General features: G+C 37.5%; 1 long non-coding RNA gene across 2 annotated transcripts; it reads right to left on the reverse strand.

Annotated features, from left to right (window-relative positions):
• Nucleotides 1-6,687: 6,687 nt before the first annotated feature.
• Nucleotides 6,688-17,715, reverse strand: LOC118832637. 2 transcript variants are annotated; one of them, XR_005009223.1, is made up of 4 exons: nt 17,635-17,715; nt 17,062-17,248; nt 15,844-15,950; nt 6,688-7,048 (listed from the first exon to the last, which is right to left on the reverse strand). It is a non-coding gene; the product is annotated as an uncharacterized LOC118832637 (long non-coding RNA). The 2 variants fall into 2 exon arrangements; XR_005009222.1 differs by lacking the exon at nt 6,688-7,048 and adding an exon at nt 15,414-15,515.
• Between the last annotated feature and the right edge of the window lie 4,788 nt (nt 17,716-22,503).

Consider the following 22,503-nt stretch of genomic DNA (forward strand, 5'->3'; position numbering starts at 1 on the left):
AAAGGTATGCATGGTTTTCTAGCCCTTTGGGCATAGTTCCAAATTACTCTACAGAATGGTTGAATCAATTCACAACTCCACCAACAATGCATTAATGTCTCATTTTTCCTACATCCTCTCCAACATTAGTCATTTACCTTTTCTGTCTTATTATCCAATCTAATAGGTGTGGGGTAATACCTCAGAATTGTTTTAATTTGCATTTCTGCAATTCTGAGTTAGAATATTTTTTGATATGCTATAGATAGCTTTGATTATTTTATCTGAAAACATCGTATCTTTTGATCATTTATCAATTGGGGAATGGCTGTTATTTTTATAAATTTGACTCAGTTCTCTATATGTTTGGGAAATGAGACATTTATCAGAGAAACTTGCTTCAAAATTTTTTTCACAGTTCAAATTGCTAACTGTATTTCGCTCCATCCTACTCCCCCACCCCATTAATTCTATCCTCTTTCTTTCCTCAAAAGTGTTTTGCTTCTGACTACCCCCTCTGCCAATCTGCCCTCCCTTCTATCACCCCTCCCCCCCTCTCTTATCCCCTTCCCCTCCCACTTTCCTGTAGGGTAAGATAGATTTCTATAGCCAATTGAGTGTTTTTATTCCCTCTTTGAGCCAATTCTGATGACAGTAAGGGTACACTCACTCCCCCTCAACTCCTCCCTCTTCCCCTCTACTGGAAAACCTTGTTCTTGCCTCTTTTATGTAAGACAATTTATCCTATTCTACCTCTCCCTTTCTCTTTCTTCCAGTACATTCTTCTCTCACCCCATAATTTTATTTTTTAGATATCATCCCTTCCTATTCAACTCACACCTGTGCCCTCTATCATCTATCTATCTATCCATCTATCCATCTATCTATCTATCTATCTATCTACTTCCAACTACCCTAATAATGAGAAAGGTCTTATGAGTTATAAATATCATCTTCTCATGTAGGAATGTAAACAGTTTAACCTTATTAAGTCCCTTATGATTTCCCTTTCCTGCTTACCTTTTTATGCTTCTCTTGAGTCTAGTATTTAAAAGTCAAATCTTCTATTCAGCTTCCATCTTTTCAATAGGAATGCTTGAAAGTCCTCTATCTCACAGAATATCCATTTTTTCCCTTGAAGGATTATACTCAGTTTTGAAAATCAAATAAGAGAAGTAGAGGAAAAGAAATGAGAGTGATGCAAGCTAATAATGAAAAAAGAGTCAATAGTTTGGGAAAGGAGGCACAAAAAATACTGAAGAGAATAATACTTTAAAAACTGAACAGGCCAAATTGTAAAAGAGGAACAGAAATCCACAGAAGGGAAGAACTCTTTAAAAAGCAGATTGACAAAATTGAAAAAGATGTACACAAATTCACTGAAGAGAAGAGCTCCTTAAAAGTACAATTGGCCACATGGAAAAGAAGGTACAACAGCTGACTGAAGAAAATAATTTTTTAAAAATTAGAATTGGACAAGTGGAAGCTATTAATTCCACAAGACATTAAGAAACAGTAAAACAAAATAAAAAGGAATGAAAAAATAGAGGGAAAATGTGAAATATTTCATTGGAAAAACAACTGACGCGGAAAATAGAGGAGAGAGAATTTTAAAATTATTGGCCTACCTGAAAGCCATGATAAAAAGAAAGAGCCTAGACATCATTTTTCAAGAATTCATCAAGGAAAACTGTCCTGCCATTCTAGAACCAGAGGGTAAAAAAAGATATTGAAAGAATCCCCCAATCGTCTTCCAAAAGAGATCTTAAAATGAAAACTCTGAGGAATATGGTAGCTAATTTAGCTCCCAAGTCAAGGAGAAAATATTACAAGCAGCCAGAAAGAAACAGTGAAAAAATCATGGAGGTACACTCAAGATCACACAAAATTTAGCAAATTCCATGTTAAAGGAGTGGAGGAATTGGAATGTGATATTCCAGAGGAAAAGGAGCTAGGATTAAAATCAAGAATCACCTACCCAGAAAAATTCACTATAATCCTTGAGGGGGGGAATAGAAATTTAACAAAACAGGGGACTTTTAAAAGAGTTCCTGATTAAAAGATCAAAGGTGAATAGAAAATCGGACTTTCAAATACGAGACTCAAGAGAAGCATAAAAAGGTAAACAGGAAACAGAAATCATAAGGGATTCAATAAGGTTAAATTGTTTACATTCCTATAGGGGGAGATGATACTTGTAACTCCTAAGAACTTCATCATTAAATGGCCATCAGAAGGAATATATATAGATAGATAGATAGATAGATAGATAGATAGATAGACAGACAGATAGAGGGCATCAGTATGAATAGATTTTGATGAGATAATATCCCAAAAAATAAAATTAAGGGGTGAGAAAGAGGGATGCACTGGGTGAAAGGGGAATAGAGAAGTAGAATGGGGCAAATTATCTCACATAAAAGAGGAACAAAAGAGCTTTTATAGTGGAAGGGGAAATGGTGTGGAGAGGGGTGGCAGGCAATGTTTGAATCTTATTTTCCTTGGAATTGGCTCAAAGACAGAATAACATACACACACAGTTGAGAAATCTATCTTACCATGCAGTAAAGTAGGAGGGGAGGAGGAGAAGAAAATACAAAGGTAGGGTGGTGGTAGAAGGGAGGGCAGATTGGGGGAAGCAATGGTTGGAAGCAAAACACTTCTGAGGAAGAACAGGGTGAAAGGAGAAAGAAAGAGAAGGATAAACAGGGGGAAATAGGATGGAGAGAAATGCAGAGTTAGTAATCATAACTGTGAATGTGTCTGGGGCGAACTCACCAATAAAATAGAAGCAGATAGCAGAGCAGATTAAAAACCAGACTCTACAATGTATTGTTCACAAGAAACACACTTGAAAAAAAAAGACACACACAGAAGAAAAGTAAAGGGCTGGAACAGAATTTATTTTATGCTTCAGCTGAAGTTAAAAAAAATGTAGGGGCAGAAATCATGATCTCAGACAAAGCAAAAGGAAAAATGGATCTAATTAAAAGAAATAAGCCAGGAAACTACATTTTGCTAAAAGGTACCATACACAATGAAGTAATATCAATACTAAACATATATGTACCAAATGGTATAGCACACAAATTCTTAAAGAAAAGTTAAATGAGTTGCAGGAGGAAATAGACAGTAAAACTATACTGGTGGGCAATGTCAACTTTACCCTCTCAGAACTAGATAAATCTAACCAAAAAATAAACAGGAAAGAAATAAAGGAGATGAATAGAATTTTAGACCTTTAGAGAAAATTGAATGGGAAGAGAAAGGAATATAACTTTTTCTCAGCAACACATGGCACCTACACAAAAACTGATCACGTATTAAGGCACAAAAACCTCACAACCAAATCCCGAAAAGCAGAAATACTAAATTAATCCTTTTTCATATCATAAAACATTAAAAATTATATTCAATAAAGGGCCATGGACATATAGATAAATAATTAATTGGAAATGAAATAATCTAATCCTAAATAATGAGTGGGTCAAAGAACATATAGAAATGATAAATAATTTCTTAAAATTATGACAATAATGTGACAACATACCATCATTTATGGGATGCACACAAAGCAGTACTCAGAAAAAATTTATATCTCCAGACACATCAATAAAATGGAGAAAGAGCATATTAGTGAATTGGGCATGCATTTAAAAAATAAAATAGAAATAAGACAAATTAAAAATCCCCAATGAAACACTAATGTGGAAATCCTGAAAATCAAAGGAGAGATTCATAAAACTGAAAGTAAGAAAACCATTGAACAAATAAAACTAAAAGCTGGTTTTATAAAAAAAACCAACAATAAAAATAAATAGATCATTGGCTAAATTTGATTTAAAAAAGAAAATAACAAAATAAACAAACTGAAAATAAGCACAAAACATATAGGGTAGTGAAAAAAGATGTACCTTTCCTCCACTACAATTGGACATACTTTTGGAAATGATTATAATAGCAATAAAACAAGAAAAAGAAATTATAAGAATAAAGATAGGCAAAGAAGAAATGAAATGATCCCTGTATGCTAATGATATGGTTTACTTTTAAAATCCCAGAGAATTGGTAAAGATTCTAATTGAGACAATTTTTTTCAGCAAGGTTGCAGGCTATGATATAAATCCTCAGAAATTACCAGAATTTCTATATAATAATAACAAAATATAAGAAGCAATAACAGAAAAGGAAATTCTATTTGAAATAACTACAAAATGCATGAAATATTTGAGGATCAATCTTCCAAAACATAGAAAAGTTTCTATAGATTCAATTACAAAGTGTTCCTTAAAGAAATCAAGAACTTAAAGAACTGGAAGAATATACAGTGCTTATCACTAAACTATGCCAACATAATAAAAATGATAATACTACAAAAATTAATTCATATTCTTAATGCTATACTAATCAAACTATCAAGGTGGTACTTTACAGAACTTCATAAAACAATAACAAAATTCATTTGGAAAAACAAAAGATCTAGAATATCACAGAAAATGATGAAAAGAATTAAGGACAAATGAGGAACAGAACTTCTAGACCTTAAACTATATTACAAAGTATTTGTCATCAAAACCACTTGGTACTAGTTAAAGAATAGATAGATCAATGGAACACACTTATACAAGTAAGATTCAGAAACAACAGAATTCAATTTCCCAGTGTTTGATAAAGTGAAAAACCAAATTATCTAGGTAAAACTCCCTATTTAATAAAAGTTTCTGGGAAAACTGGAAAGTAGTCAGGAGGAAATTGGGCTTAGACCAATTTTTCATAATACATGCTAAATGGATATGTGATCTTAGTATTAAAGATCTAAAAAGATTCTATAAAAAAGATCTATAAAAGATTCTAAAAAATTAGAGGAGAAATACATCATATACTTTTCATAGCTATGGCTAGGAGATATATTCTTAACCAAAAGAGATAGAGGCAATTACAAAATATAAAATTGATAATTTTGATTACCTGAAACTAAAAAGCTTCTATAATGGAAAACATTAATTAATGCATCTAGGATAAGAAGGGAAGTCGTTGAAGGGGGGGATTCTTTGTACTAAATTTCTCAGTTAAGTGTTTGGTATCTGAGATTTATAACAATTACTATATATTTATAAGAATAAAAGCCATTTTCCAAGAGATAAATGTTCAAAAGATATGAACAAACAGTTCTCAAAAGAACTGAGAACAATTTATAATGACATTAAAAATTTTTCCAAATCACTAATAAGAGAATAAAAAGTGAAATGCCCCAATCAGTAAAAATAACAAAAATGCCAACAGTTAATGTTGGAGGGGTTCTGCAAAGATAAGCACACTAATACATTGTTGATGGAACAGTGAAATGGTACAACCATTTTGGAAAGCAATTTTGAATTATGTGAATAAAGTGACTAAAATGCCTTTACCTTTTGAAAGAGACTCCATTACTAAACTTCTACTCGAAAGAAGCCAGTGATAAGAAAAAAATCTCCATATGCACTAAAACATTTATAGCAGCACTATTTGTGATAGTTAAGAATTGGAAACCAAGTAGCTGCCCATCAATTGGGGAATAGCTAAACAAATTGTGGTACCTTAATTTAATGGAATAATACAGTGCTGTAAGAAATTATGTGTGTGATAAATGCAAAGCAGTTTGGAAAGATCTATTATATGAACTGAAGTCAGCAGAGCCAAGAAAAAAAAATATACTTAGTAACTTCAACAATGTGAGTGGAAAGAATGACAGACCAAAAAATCAAAAGTAAATGTAACAGAAGTATCAAAGCACAAACAGGACTCAGAACGAAGAGAAATAAGAGGATACCCCCAACCGAAGCTTTCAAGGAGGTGGAAGGTACACAGGTGTTACATATTGCATGTGTAATCAGTATTTTTCAATATTATTGACCAGTTGTTTCTTTTTTTCCTCTCTTAAGAAAAAATGCTATTTGTAATATGGAATGGCTCTCTCAGAGGGGAGGGAAAGAGACAGGGGGAGATACATGGAATACTAGGGTGAAGAAACAGAAAATGTCAATAAAAGGGTATTTTTTCCAATGAGTTCTGGATTCTTTCCTTTTGAATTCAAATTTCAGTATGGTCTAATAATCATTTTGGTCAGAAGATGTCAGCAAATGAACACAGTATGTTCCTCTTTATGAAATAAATATTCGATCTCCATTGATTGAGGATCTGTCCATTTCTACCTTGTCCTAGCTGCTGGGGATGCCTCCCTTCACCAAAATAAAACAGCTCCTGCCCTGGGGGAAAGAATTACCTCCATCAACTTGTGCAAACTATCAAGAGAATGCCAAGTAATTTCAGGAATGAGGTAAAGTAGTGGCAGGGTGAGGGTCACTGGAGAGGGAGTTGACACTATCACCAGAGGGATTAAGAACCTTCCTCATGTAGGACAACTTTGCAGAACAGTCAGGTTTCTAAGAGGCACAGGTGAAATGGAACATATTCATGGCATGGGGAAGAGGAGCCCAGAGATCTGCAAAGGCAGAGAAATGAAACAAGGTAAGGGAAAATCAGGTAGAAGGCCAATTTGCTTGAGCCTTAGCATAAGTGTGGGGAAATCATGGATGTTCCACAAATATATGTATATCAAATATGGGGCTGGGAGGGAGGGAAACACTCAAAACTCTAAATGTAACAAAAATAAATACAATAAATATATATTTTTTAAAAATAGAAGAAAAAAAAATCATGGATACAAGGAACGCAATATTGTAGACTTAAAATGTCTCAACCTGGTAATTGATAATGTTTGGAGTTCTCTCTTCTCATTAAGATGGATTTCATGTCAATCATATTGACCAAAAATGAACATCTGGATACCCTAAAATGCAATCAAAGCAGAGTCTGGATTGAGTGGGAACATGATCCTAAACTTGGAGGTGGGAGATGAAGGTCACATAAGATATGAAGTGATGTTAAAATGGATTCTGGATTTATTCCTTTTGAACTCAGCTTCAGCATGGTGCAATATCCAATTTGGTCACTAGACAGGAAAGGACCATGTTATATTCCTTTGTGTGAAATAAGTGTTCAAGCTCCATTCAATAATGATCTGCATGTCCTGGGGGATATGAAAACAAAAATTAATTAGGTGCTTATCTTGACTGGGTGGCAAATATCCCTTCATACCTCAAGGTTTACAAAATATGAAAAACATGCCAGATAACTGGGGGAATGTGGCATGGGAAGAGGTATGGAGGGAGAGAGAATAGACATTAACACTGGGGAGAATCAGGACCTGCCTCATGTAGGAGGTGGCATCTAAGCTGAGATTTGCAGGATACTCAGGGTTCTAACAGGTACAAGTGAGAATGGAATGTATTCTTCAAATGGAGTGGAGGTATTCATATATTTGCAAAGGCAGAGAAAGGAAGTGTCACAAGAGAAGACCTGGCAGAAGGCCGATTTAGTTGAGCCTTAAGGATACATGCAGGGAAATCATGGGTGCAAGAGATAATGTGGAATTAGTGCCATCCAACCAATTGGATATTCCAATCCAGTATACACAATTTGGGGGTTCTTCCTTCTCATGTGTGAATTAAAATGAATCCCAAGCATATGGTGCTTACACAAAACAAGTTTTCAGATAACCTAAAATCCAATCAAACTAGAATTTGGACTGAGTGGGAGTGTAAACATAGATTAGGAAGGAAGGAATATGAAATGTCCTAGGAAAAGTGAGTGATATATCTGAGTCTATTTTAATGAGTTCTATATTATTTTCCTTTTGACCCGAAATTTCAGCATGGGGCAATATCCATTTTGATCACAAGATGTAAGCAAAAGAACATGCTATGTTGCTTCATGCAAAATAAATGTTTGAGCCCAATTCTTTAAAGACCTCAGCATTCTTCCTAATACCCTAGGTGCTGGGGATATCAGAAAAAAAAGAAACTTGAAGCTTGTTTCATATGGGTGGAGAATACTTCTCCACACTGCAACATGTGCAAAATATCAAGAATACATCAAGTAATTAAGGTGTCTGGAGAGAGGGCAAAGAGTCTAGAGCAAGTTCACAATAACATCAAGGGGAATTGAAGTTTTGATCTTGTGGGATGTAGGATTTGAGCTTAGATTTGCAGGACACTTTGGGATTCTAGGAGGCAAAGGTTAGAATGGAATGTATTCATGGCATGGGTTAGAGGAGTCCATAGATTTATAAAGGCAAAGAAATGAAGTATGGTGGGGGAAGATCAGGCCAATTTCCTTGAGCCTTAGATTAAGTGTGTGGAAATCATGGATGCAAAAGATACTGTGGACTTAGAAATGTACAAATCTGCCAATTGATAAGAGTTGGGGACTCTCTTCTCTGCATGTTAAAATGTATTTCATGCTGATCACTTTTACCAGAAATTAATATTCAGCTTTTTAAAATGCTATCAATCTGAAGTTTGGCTTGAGTGGGAATATAATCCTAGAAGTAGAGGTAGGGGTGGAGAATACATGAGATGTCAGAGGAAAACTGTGATATATCTCAGTCTCTGTTGAAATAAGTTCTGAATTCTTTCCTTCTGACCCCAAATTTCAGTATGGCACAATAACCATTTTGGTCACAATGTTATGTTCCTCCATACGAAATATTCAATCCCCATTGATTAAGGAAGATCAGATAAGAAAGCCAATTTGTTTGAGCCTTCAATTAAGTGCAGAGAAATCATGGATGAAAGAGATAATGTGGAGTTAGAAATATCCAAACTTGCGAAGTGCTATGTTATCCCGTCCCAAGGCCCACTGGTATGAGACCCTCTCCTCACTGGTGGAGAGGAATGCTCTGTCCCAGAGCAGAGTTGCCTAGAGTGGGAGAGCTCCAGCCTCCTTCAAGCTTTGAGTCATTTTGGGTCCTGTTGCCCTCCAGCCCTGGAAAGGAAAATGGATGAGGCCAAAGCCACTTCAGGTTACTGAAGGCAAAGACTCTAAGGAGACACAGACATGAGAAGAACTGGCTTTCTCCATCATGTCCATATGCCCAGGTTGTTACCCTGGAGGCTTTCAGGAGTTTCCTCTTGGGGGAGATTTAGGAATCTCTTTCTTGGTTGAGCACTCCCAATGGGAGATACAAGTGTATATTTCTGTTTTGCCATGATTTGGATAAATGTGTTCTATTTTTTGTGCCTTTTCATTATGGAACTGGTATTTGGTGGGAAGGGAGTCAAATCTTGGATATAAGCTTCGGGTCTTCCTTCCCAATGATGACACAACGATCAGAAGTAAGATTGAACCTTAAAACTTCATTCCCTAGGCTATTTAATGGAGCTGCCTTTCTCTCTGAGTGTGGTAGTCTCCTGTGTCAACCTCCTGCTTCAACTCCCAGGAGGAATGAGTCTCCCTTGGAGAAGGGTGGGGGGAGAAGGGGCTAGAGATGTTCTTCTACCTCCTGTCGAGCAGTACAATGACACCCCAACGTTGAAGGTGAGAAGCACCACATGTGGGAACTCTCCTTTTAGAAATAGAATCTCTCAATGTTTATTTTGCTACAATTTTATGGGCTACTCTTCTAAAGCTGGGACAATTTTCCTTCTGTCCTCTGGTTTTTTAGTATTTTTTTTTCTCAAGAAAATGGGCCTACCTGACTACATTGCCCAAATCACCTCAAGCTTTTATTGAATGGCCAATAAAAGCCCCAGACAAACCCAATGGCCTTTCCTCAATGCTTATTCTTCTTGACCTCTCTGCAGACTTTCCTGTGCTTAAGCAAAATAAAACCTAGACTTTTACTCCTATAATTTCTGCTTAGTGGCAGATTTTGGAACAGTAACCTGACACAAGACCTCAAAAAGAAGGTATTTCTCCCATAACAAACTTGGTCATCCAGAAAGGTACAGGACCTTGGAAAGACTGGGGCATCCACTTCAGAAACTCTATTATGCACACACATTCATACTTACTTCGAAGATTCTGAAGACGAAAACCCAACTGACAACAGACTGATTTCCCTAATCCCAGAAAGGAAGGCAAGTCTTCTTTGTGTCTTATATACTAAAAAACCTGTCATTGCATTGTTTGAACCCAGCCCTGTGTGGCTGAGGAACCAAACCTATTGCTTAAGAGACCAAATTTGTTTAATGCCTATAAACTCACATCTTAGGTTATGCTGACCTTAAATCTAGTCAAAACCCAGGACTGATATAAGGAACGTGAGGTGCTTCCTCCCATTATACATCTCTAGCAACCCATGTTTTATTTAAAATGCCTCTGCACTGTCCAATGAGAGACTGTTTCATTGTTCCTTTACTGGAATCTTCCAGAATGTGTTACTTACAGACACCTGGAGAGTGAGCCACTGTTTTTTTCCCACTCTCACTCCCCTCCTCTGTAGGGCAACTTAAGAAATTGTTTTCTAAAATATTTCAAATCTGGGCCATGTCAGTACTTCTACATATTGTTCTGTATTTTTCTTTTATTTCTTGTATTTGAATAATCTGTCTGTTGAAATTATCTATGCCCATAAGTTTGTGAACACCTGTTGGAGAAAATATTCTATCAAGTTACATAAAACCTTCATCAAATACAAAGCGGAGAAATAAATTTGGATCATAAAATTATTTGATTTGAACATACTAAAAATTGTCCTTGAAGGACCATTAGAGGGTTGTGTTCCAGTCTTTTATTATCCTTATGTTTATAATTTCCAAATTTTAGGAGACACTCATGAGCCCCCAAAAAGGAAGATGAGAATGGAAGGCTGTCAGCATAAATCTTTGGAAGTAAAGGTAACTGAAATCAGCAGGTCTCATAATTTCAAGTGCTAGAAGTAAATAGGCCTTGGAAAAATTGAGAATTGAAATGATACCATTTGCAATTGTTAACCCAGAGTTGAGTTTGACCTAAAACAAAATTATAACATGCTCTCACTTAAAGTGAAACATGTTCTATTTAAGATAACTGTGATGTTTGGCCTATCACTGGATCAGATCTTCATGCAAAAAAGCATTTGATATTTGAAATTTAAGTGATGTTCTTACAAGCAAGAATTAAGTGTTAATTGCTTCAAAATTACTCCATACTGGTTTTTGAATGCACTTAGTATAGAAGGCCAAATAGATGAAGCAATTCTCTGTGCAAGATTATTTGAGAAATGAATTCAATTGTATTGATGTCATTCATCTGGCAATGTCTTGTTTTATTTTTTTAAATCTATAATGCTTTTAGGCTTCTAATTATTCCTGAATAGCAATTTTTGAAACATCATTGTATAAGAATTTTTGTGAATTTGAAAAACTGATAGAAAGTGATGTAACTGTATCCTTAGAAAATTAACTTCTCTTTTAATCTGGATGCTGTTAGATTATGAATTGAGCAGTTAAAAGAAAGTGGTCACAATGTCTTAAAACTGTCAAGTATTTAATTGGGCCAATTTTCCTTTAAAATGAGTAATAGCAATAACTTACTCTTTGAAAAAAATACAACAGACCTCTGTCCTTAACTGTGAAGTTCCCTGAGCACTTACCAGGTTCTTTGGGTCCTTCTGTTTGGGCAAGATCAACAAATCTTAGTAGACTTCCTAAAAGCATGATGTGAAATTCTAGAGTAATAAAACAGTTTAATGAGAAACTAGGACTTCTCACAACTGAAGGGGGCTTATTACAAGTTTGTCTTATTCTGATGTCTCTACTTTTTCTTTAATAGCAAATTTTGGTAACCAGGGCAGGTGAAACGTAAATTTGTTGTTTTCATATGAATCCATTTTCCATTCTGAATCTGTGCTCTCTACTTGTTTCGACTTCCAAATCTAAGCAACTAGGTAAATAAATTCTAAGGCTTGTAATCCACTCCCTTGGTTAATGATTATCCATTTCTGCATCACTGGGTTGCTATACTACTCCCTCTCTTCTAGATATTATTAAATGTGTATAAATACATACACATATAAATCTTCAAAAAGGGGATAGAAGATGTGATGTGATAAAGATGTAAAAGTTTTAAATTTTAATGAAAAAACTTCACTTTAAAAAATACAAGACTATATATATGTAATATATATATATACAAACACATACATATATGCACATATACATATATGATTGGTTTGATGTAAAAAGGATAAGTAAACATATGTTCCTGGATGATTTTTAAATATTTTCTTTCTGATTTTGAAAGTTAACACTGATGAAAAAACAAAACAAAGTACTATAGACCCTTCAGGTTCAACTGAATATATGTAGATGAATGCTTTTGTAAATAAAAAAAAAATCTTTTTTTCTCCCTGGAATATGCAGGCTTTGATTATGTTTCAGTAATAAATTCTCCAAATTGAATTAGACTTCACAAATGAAATTGCATTAAAAATTGCAAAGATAATTATGCTTTGTTTTTCCCTGTTTTGAAGTCTGATAATTTTAAGAGACAGTATGGCTTAATCTACAAATCAGGCCCTCATGGTCCCTTTGAATATTCTTCTTTCAGTCTCTAGATAGCATCTATATGAGGTACAGGGCTGAGGTAAAGATGGAAAGGGTAAGTAGTATGTGAAAACTGAAATTCTCTGCACTTTCAGGTGAATTAAGGCTTCCTAATTGTTAATAAGGTTACCTCCACAAGATCTGAACTGGTTTTCACCATATTAACTTGTTACTGGAAGACTAAATTTGAAAGGTTGTCTTAGGCCAGGAGTAGGGAACCTACGGCCTCAAGGCCACATGTGGCCCTCTAGGTCCTCAAGTGCCACCCTTTTACTGAATCCAAACTTCACAGAACAAATCCCCTTAATAAAAGGATTTGTTCTATTAAAATTTGGACTCAAGTCAAAAGGCCGCATCGAAGGATCTAGAAGACCACATGTGGCCTCAAGGCTGCAGGTACCTGTCTTAGGCCTTACTAAATCGCATTAAGTCTCAGCACTAGCAGATTTTAGCAGCCTAACCTAGGGAACCTCTGCAACTGAACTAGAACAAAGGAAGCAGATGTCCTAGTAGCAAGACCTCTCCAGAACTGCCCTGGAAATGATACCTATTCCAGAACCTCCAAGGGAAAATGTTTCCTAGGATCAGACATTTACAAGGGACAGGTAAGATCTGAGATGAAATAAGCTGATTAAATGAACATTGGGAATGGGTTATCAGGAACAAGCTGGATCAAAGAGAACTCATTGATGATCATTAATGTATTATTCTTGCTTTAATATTTCTTGATGCTTATGTTTGCCTACAGAGGTGCATGTCCAAATTTTAATATAGGAATGCCGATTTTTAAATGAGTTATCAAAAAGGGCCACTACAGACCTACTACCAAAATGGAGGACTGTGAACATTTTTTGTCTTTGATTTAATTTGATTAATTTTTATTATCGGAGTCAGGGCCATTTCTCCTACTTAGGACACTACTGGGCTTACTCAAACCTTTCCTGTCAGAGGTGAAAATTTATGTCAGGTCTCAAACACTCCTAAGAAGCCAAAAAAAGGAATGAAGTCTTTCCAAGTAATTTGACATGAGGAAGGCTTCATCTGATGCCAACTTTGTTGGTATGCAAGTCTCCCCTCTCAATCAGCCCATTGTGAACACTCTAAATGTAGTTTAAGCTGTGACCTGACTTAGTTTACCTAAAGAGTCTGTTTAAGTACTTTTTTCCCCTTATGGGATATATGAGATGATGACAATCCTTAACTAAGTTTGTTTGATAATTATGACATTGAAAGAAACAAGGCACTATGTCTTTTTAAACTTCCATAGACTCAACAAATTTACAAGATTGCGATATGCAACAGAATTTATTTCTCTTATAATTTTCTCTATAAAAGCATCCTACAAATTCTTTTGAGAAATTCAGGATTATTTTTCTATCTCCTGAACCTGTGCTCAAGCATAATTAAACCAAGGCTAATTTTGTGTAGAGATCGATGAAGGGTAAGAGACCTGGGCCTTCACAGGAGGCAAGTCTTTGGTAAATCTGAGGGCCATATGGTTGCCTCCTAACAAGCCTTCCCTTTTTCAAGCTAAACATCCCTGGTTATTTTAATAGAAGCTCCATACAGTCCTCTGGACACTCTCAAGATCTTTTGGAAGATAATACCTCAGGTGAGTTCTGACTAGGGAAGAGCACTGGCTGCTATCACCTTTGTATTCCTGGAAACCATGATTCTCAAGGAAGAACATAATCACAACAGGGTTTTTGTTTGCCACTAGGTGCTGCTGCTTCATAGGGAGATTGCAACCCACTCAGACCCCCAGATGTATTTCAGATCTTTTTCATTCCTCTGAATGGAATGAAGTACAGGGGAAGAAGGGGTCCAGGAGATGTGGGTAGTCATTAGGCTTAAGGCTGTTCTTTAGAAACACAAAAGCTAATGCTGTCTGATTTGTTTTGAAAAAGAGAAACAGCTGATGGAAGCTTCATTAGTTCTTACAAAAACAAGGATAAGAATGCCTGCCCTACTGACCCCCTGATGGGGATACTGTATTGGGAATTCCTATTTTCTGTAACAATCAGTGGCTTCCAGGTCCTTTCCCACTGGGAGATCTCAGCTTTTATAATTACTAGCTGTGTGACCATGGGCAAGTTACTTCAATCCATCAATCACAATCCACAAATATTCATTAAGCATTGACTATATGCTGAACACTGCACTGATAAATCAGCAGAAAAAAAGAAACTGATGATGACCTCAAAGGGCTTACACAGTAATCAAGGGAGAAGTACACATATAAATAAAACAGACTGGCCAAGCCTAGCCTTTATGTACATAACATAGCACTCTCCCAGATCCTGCACACAACCCCTGTCTGGGGCTTAAGCTCCAAGACTTTAAACCCTAAAGTTTTGAATCCTCAGGTTTTGGTTTGAAGTCTCTACTGGAACTACAGCCCCATTAGCCCCAGCAAGCAGGCTTTCCGCATTTCAAAACCCCTTCAGAATCCTTAACTGAAGTCTTGAAATGCAAACAGCACAATTCATACTCTCCTTTGTATTACTCAGTAACACACACACACACACACACACACATACTTAGACTCACACAGTAACACACCTGCAGTTCACACATTCAAAGTGCTGCAACCCATTGTCAGTCTTCTCAATCACAACCACTCAGGAGGAAGCTCACCACACACCTATTCCACTAATGGTGAAGGTCAGTTATCATGAAAAGGTGGGCGAATCCTTTATAAGTTGGGGGGAAGGTGCATGTGTATGGAGAAATCAAGGATAATTGTTCATACACTGCCTGGCTGAGAAATGCCTTGTCACAGGCTCTTGTGATGCCACGGCTATCAGCAGGAGTTGGGAAACTTACCTTTTCACCGAAGTGAGAACACTTCTACTACTTGCCTCACCTGCTGGGAGGGAAAAGTTAGTGAAAGAAAGCAGAAATATCTCTAACAAACTCATCACCTGTTGAGTTGAATAAAGTAAGGATTTTTGCTAATTTCTTTTTATCACAATCTTCAATAGCCCCTGCCACAGATATCAACAACTCACATTTATTAAACACTGACTATGCAGATAGCCCCTACTGTGTGCCAGGCACTGTACAGGCTAAGCGCTTTACAAACATCCCATGTGATCCGGACAACAATCCTAGGATGCAGGTGCTGTTCTGCAAAATGAAGCAAATGAGGCAAAATGAAGTTAGATGACTTGCCCAGGGTCACAAGCTAGCAAGCATCTGATGCCCCTCAATCAATCTGGTATGTGCCAGGCAATGAGAAAAGTGATGAGATTACAAAGTCAAAAAAGGAAACCAACCCTGCCCTTCAGGAGCTTACACTGTAACTGGGGAAGTCATGTATATATTTATCAGTTTAACAGGTATGAACCAAACCTGGAGTTTATGAAGGTGTTCACTGTATTCTCCCTGATACAACACATAACCCCTGGCTAGGGTTCAAGCTCCAAACAGAGATTTCAAGGTACTGTGACCCTACCTTTGTGAGGTAATATTGAACACTAGCTTTTTCACTGTCATTCCATGAGGAGTTTCTGAGGAGGCAGAGTTTAATTGTCATTCTGGAGACACTGTTAGCTGTAATGGCTGAGGAGAGGCAAAGAAAAATGATTAAGAAATTATTTCCTAAGAGAACTGGGTTCAACATTAATCTTACAAAGAAAGACAAAGAGAATTCTTGAGAAAAGAGTTTAATTGGGATCCCAAGAGAAAGGAATGTGTCCAGAATTGACAAAGTCTGAAGTTGTAATGACAGTTAAAATGACTTTGACTATATTTCTCACAGCTTATATTTTGTAAATAATGATTTCTACCTTTGTTTTACTGCTCGACACACTCCTAGGAAAAGGTAAAAAATAACACCACCAACAAGAACCTCAGTGTTTATTTAGGTTTAGTAAATCAGCAAGCTTGAAAAAAACCTTTATGGAAAAAGATCTTTCTCAAATTTAGTAAATAAGAATATTTAATGAGTATGGGTAGGGATGCAGAGCTAAATGTTTAATTGATAGGGAAAATGCTACAATTTTAGTAATTAATTTGAAAACATCAGAACATAGCCCTTTGTTACTTTAACAGGTATGGAGAGAATGATCACCTCACCTAGTCAGTGATGTTCTGGTAAAGGTTTAACAACCAACTCTCCAGGAACCAAACACACTTTGAAGTTTAACCTGTATTGATTAACAGTTGACCTTAAATTCCTGGGTCTATACAACCAACAAAACGACAAATCAAGCCCTGATTTGTAGTATTTCCTAATTCCCAAGGGGTAAATGCTCACACTGAAAATTGACAGTCAGGTGACTGAAGAGGTACCTGCAGCACATCTATGCTCAGCATATACATCAATACATCTTCAGCCTCTATTGTATCTCTTTCCCCTAATGCATGCCCTTCTACCCCATGCCTTCCCTCCTCACTCACATAGCTCAGCATCATAAGCCCAGCAGAATTCTGAGCCCTCAAAATGCCTTCGGTTGTTTTCATTTCCTGAATAAGAGCCAATTCAGCCATTTAAGCAGAGCAAGCATTGTCTTTAAGGGAAGAAAACTAACCCTGATAAAAGATAAAAAGCCACATGGGCCTGAAGATAAATGTCTAGCCTTCACCATCTCTGCTTCTACACCATAGTGCTCTCGCAATACAGATCACCACCGAGACTCCCACAGCATTTTGCATTTTGCAATTTCCTCACCATCCATTTTCTGGTGCACTTCCTTGCAGTCCAGTGCTACCTTTTGTCTCAAGGCAACAGATTACTGAAGGAGGACACTTTCCCCACCGTGTTGCCGGGGCATTTTCTTTTCCTTTCCAGGCCAGGTGAGTTTGTTCCCGTGACGGGGCATTGACGGCCTAGCCATCCAGAGGCCCCGTCATCACATCTGCAGCGGACAGAGGCAGAGGAATGGACAGTCTGCTTCCGGAAGGTCAGTCTGGCAGCCCTAGCTCCCGTCAGCCTCTTGGCTCTCTTTTCTAGGCCGCTGCGGTCAGGTAGCTTTCCAAAGCAGGCCTGGGGTGTTGGGGAGGGGAAGATGAAGGGGAAGAGGAAGGGCAGGGAAAGGACAGGAGCAGGGAAAGGGGCAGAGCTGGTGCGAGAACCTCGGGCCCCTCGGCTGTGCAAGCAGCTTGCGGGGCAGGAGGGAGCCGGCCTTCCCTATCCTCCCCCGGGCCGAAGGCTGAGTGAGGCCCTGCCCCTCCTTCTCCCCCTCCACCCGCAGCTGCTCCTCCTTCCTTTCCAACTCAAAGGCAGCTCCAGGAAATGCTTTACCTTTCCAGCCACCAGGTTCCTCCACCAGGCCCACAGCCTAATGGCGAAACGGCAAGTCAGGAGGCCTGAGAAACACGCAGGAAACGGAAGCGACTCCAGCCAGAAACAGGATGTGAGGAGACAGAAGTACATGACCAGAAACGGAAGTGGGCGGAGGCCCTCAGTGACGAAATGGAAATGGGGTTTGCTACAGGAAATCGGAAATGGGGTGGTTGGGGAGGTGGTCTGGGGGTGGGGCTGAGGTCCACAGCAATAGGATAAGTAGGGCTTGCTCTTGGGTCTAGAGTTTTGAAAGGGAGGACCTTACCCTCCGTAGGATAGGACAGGCTGACTCGAGCTGGTCTGGGTAGGTGAAGGCAGGGGGAGAATTGAGGAAACCGTCCTGAAGCCTGTGGGTGAAGTCGGAAGAGGTGTAGTGGATAGATTCATCTTTCAATCCATATCTGGCCTCTGACATTTACTGTCTTTGTGACCCTGGATAAGCCACTTATCCGTGTTTGCCTCACTTTCCTTATCTGTAAAATGAAGCAGAGCAGATAGCCTCAAAGGTTCCTTCCACATGGAGCATTGCCTGACAGTTGATCAGTAAAATATTCCTATGGAAAACTCATTGTTCTGTTCGTCACTTTTGTTGTCCAGTTCAGACTCTCAGTGACCCCATTTGGGGTTTTCTTGCCATTTCCTTCTCCAGCTCATTTTACAGATGAGGAAACTGAAGCAAACAGTGTGAAGTGACTTGCTCAGGATCACTTAGCTAGCAAGTGTCTGAGGCAGGATTTGACTTAGTTCTTCCTGACTCCAGGCCTCCACTCACTATAGGGTAACCTATCCTTAGTTGGTCACTAACTCAAACTATTTTAAAGTTAAATCTGAAGAGAAATTTCATGCTTGAGGAAAAGGTAGCAAAGCAATCTGGAATTGGGAATAGATTTAGGCTTTGTTAAGATTCGAATAATAAGGACAGGCAGTAGGCTTGCTCCTTTTGTTTCATAGTAGATTGAAAGGATAAAGGAACACCATTCACAAGCTTTGGATTTCACATTCTTGGTGCTTCTCTGTTAGAATGACCAGGTAGCTGCTCAGCAGAGTTGCAAAATCGCAGCCTTTGTTCCCCTAGAGGCCTCTTTTAATGAGTTTTTATTTTGTGCTACCTTATATGTTTCTCTTCTGATTGTATTATGCTATGAGTGTGAAATAAGAAGCAGAGACTAGTTCTTCAGCCATATCTCTTAAGATTTTTCTTCTTAAATTATTATGGAAAAGTGTAAAGAAAAATAATTTTAGCTCTGAATTCAAATCCTGCCTCAAAGTTGTGACTTTGGGGGGCAGCTAGGTGGTGCAGTATGTGGAGCACAGGCCCTGCAGTCAGGAGGACCTGAGTTCAAATTCAGCCTCAGACACTTGACATACTAGATGGGTGACCTTGGGCAAGTCACTTAACCCCAGTTGCCCTGCCTTCCCCCTTCCAAAAAAGAAAAAAACACATGTGACTTTGAGCAAGTCATTAACCCCTTCCTCAGTTTCCCCAGCTAGAAAACAGGGCAAATAACAGTACCTACCTCCTGGAGTTTTGAAACTCACATGAGATTTTAAATATACATACACTTACCTACCCCACACACTCCATTTCCGTATCTTAAAGGTATATATAATTTTTTTGCTATTGTCATTATTACATCTGGTAAACTAGGAATACAGTGCTGAAAAGGAAAGGTGTGAAGTGTCTAGGCTGACGTAGCATTTATTTCTAAAGTGCTCAATCACCAAAATGAATTATAGGGAACTTATAAAAACAACATATCCTTTGAAGATATAGTAGTACTCTACAACACTGGCACTAGGTCCTAGTGATTAGGATATAGAAGATATGTACTAATGAATTGACTCCATTATGATAGGTTTTTGTATTATAAAGTTTTTCAGGGAATGTAAGATGGTGGGATTTAGAGCAGTAATGAATTTTTGGAGGATGACCAAGCACCTTTGCTTTATAGAAAACAGGGACCCACAGAGTATAGGTGATTTCCATAATTTGTGAGTAGCAGAATCAGGATTTGAACTATTATCCTCTAATTCCAAATCCAGGGGTTCTTTTTGTGCTATTATTTATCATTCAGTAGTATTGTTTGAACCTAACTTTATGTGATCAAAGACTTTTAACTCAGAATGTCATCCTGACCACAATAACTCTCCAGTAATCCAGGAGATAGGTACAAGGTTCCTCCAGATCCTGGATCCACTCAAGACATTTTTTGGGGTCCCCTCTTTCAGGTCTTATTTTGGGTCCACCCAAGCTTGTGTCTTGGGTTTCCTTTGTGTTTTGGCTTCACCCACACTTCATTGAATGCTTATATTTTCGAATATCCATTTCAATCTACCTTGTTTTCAAGTTGTCCTCTCAGCAAAATTGATTAACTGTGTAAGTGTGATTTGTGTGCTGGTACCCTTATCTAAATCTTATGTAATATAAACCTTCCAGACCTTGGATGAGAAGAAGCCACACCTCTTTTCCAGCTCTCTCTCTCTCTCTCTCTCTCTCTCTCTCTCTCTTTCTCCCAAATGACCTGATAAATTTCTTTCTAAAACTATTTCAGATTTTGAGGAATGTTCTCATAAACACTTTCCATGTGATTTCATCTAGTGAATAGTTGAAAAAGCAATGTATGATAAGGCATATGTGATAATATAATGTAGCTGGTTTTTTGACATAGTAATTAAGAGTGAAATTGGAAGAGTTGAAAACTTCCTTAAAAGCATAGGTTTACAGAAATTTCTTTTTTTGCTTTTTAGAGGGAAGCTATGGCTTATTTAGATGTTCAAGGAGGATTTCAAAGACAGGAGCTTATTAAATTCATACCTTTACTGCCTGAACAGCATCATACGTTTATTTAAGACTTTGTGAGGAAGCACAAACCCTAAAATATAGGTTGGCATTTCATAGTTCTCAATATATACAAATGTCTAGAAAAGACTTTCTTCTGACATATTCCAAAAATCAGTGGATGGTAGTGGGAACCAAACAAACTAGCCTTATATTTAACGGAATGCTGGGAGATTTTTTTCTGTCATATATCTCTAGGGCCTAGCACAGGGCTTTACACATAGCATATATAGAAAGGTTTAAGTAGAGTTGAATGTGTTCTGGTTCCAATATCTTTAAAGAGTTTAGCCAAAATTTAATGATCTTGATATTTCTGTCTTCAGAGAGCGCTCTTAAGTTGGTACTCTAATTTATCTAAGTTGAGCATCACTCAACATAAATACAAGTAGACAGTGGCATTTAGGATAGCTCCAGGCATCTCATAGGTATTACTTGTATGAGGTTAGGGCCTATTTTACTTCATGAAATTTATACTAAAATCCCATTTACTTACCCTTTTAGTGGAAACAGCTTCATTCATAACAAATAGGACTTGTAATAGGTCCTTTAAAATAAGATTTGTATCTTCAGGTCTGTGTGTGCACTAGACAAAATTGTGACTTGGGCAGAGTGACATACTAGCCTCTCTTTCCCGTTTCTTTGCACCGATTCCTCTCTCCCTCACTCAGGACCATTTTGTCTTTATAAACCATTGGCCAATTTGATTAAAAAGAGGAGGGCAGAAAATCAAGAAAACTACCATTGAGCAAGGTGAAATCTCCATAAAACCAGAAAAAATATAAAGAACAATCAGAACCTATTACACAGTTATAAGTTAACAAAACTGAAAATACAAAAGAAAAAGAGAAATACCTTAAGAAATGTAAAATTCCTATTCTAACACAAGACCATATAGAGATCTTAATTAAGCCAATCCCAGAAAAAAATAAATAGACCTAGCTTTGTAAAGCAATTACCAAAAAAGAAGAATAAGAAGAAAAAGGAGGAGGTGGAGAAGAAGAAATAAAGAAAATCCTGGTCCTGATGAGAATTCTGTCAGACTTTTAAGGGACAATTATTACCCATACTACAGAAATTATTTTCAGCAGTTGTGAAAGAAACCACCCTACCAAAATCCTTTTACAAGACAAGTATAGTCCTAATACCTAAAGCAGGGAAAGACAAAACACAGAAGGAAAACAACATACCAATATCATTAACAAATATCAATAAAAACTTAAGTAAAATCCTGTTAAACAGATTACAGGGTTTTATCCAGGATTCCATCATTTCCCACTAGGCTGTACTTTCTCTGGGTTTCTCCATCATGCTCCAGAAACCTAATCATGCTGGAAGACGACTTTACTCCTGGAATTTACACCTTAAAGTATCTTCTGTATTCAGAACCTCCCTTTAAGGAGGATACATAGGCTAGCCATCTCTTGAATTTTTCACCAGGTTGTATTCCTCTGGACTTCATCATGCCCCTCCACCCCTACCCCAATCCTTTTTAGCTTCCTTTCAAAAAGTGTTGTTGTTAAAAAGAAATTTCTTTGTTTCGGCTTTTGCCCTGATTAATGAGGCAAAACTCAGGAAAAAGAGAATTAAAAGAAGTTTAATTTAAAAATATGTTGTTGTTTGTCCATTCTCGAAAAAGACCAATGACATCTGACTGTGATGTATTGACTGGTGCCCAAATTGGATTTGATTGAGGCAGAGACTCCTTCAGAGTCTATTAGTGATGGGGTGGTGGGACCTAGACACTCCCTCCCAAAAAAGCCCTAAGACCATGTCTCTGAAAGCACCCCAGCCCACATGAAAGCCATGATCAAATAAAAAGCCTGGACAGCATCTTTCAAGAAATTATAAAGTAAAACTTCCCTGATAGCCTAGAAACAGAGGGCAAAATAGTAATTGAAAGAATCCACCGATCACCTCCTGAAATACAACCCAAAATGAAAACTCCAAGGAATATTATACCCAAATTTCAAAACTGTCAGGTTAAGGAG

Source organism: Trichosurus vulpecula, chromosome X (genome assembly GCF_011100635.1).
Source record: "Trichosurus vulpecula isolate mTriVul1 chromosome X, mTriVul1.pri, whole genome shotgun sequence".
NCBI classification, from domain to species: Eukaryota; Metazoa; Chordata; class Mammalia; order Diprotodontia; family Phalangeridae; genus Trichosurus; species Trichosurus vulpecula.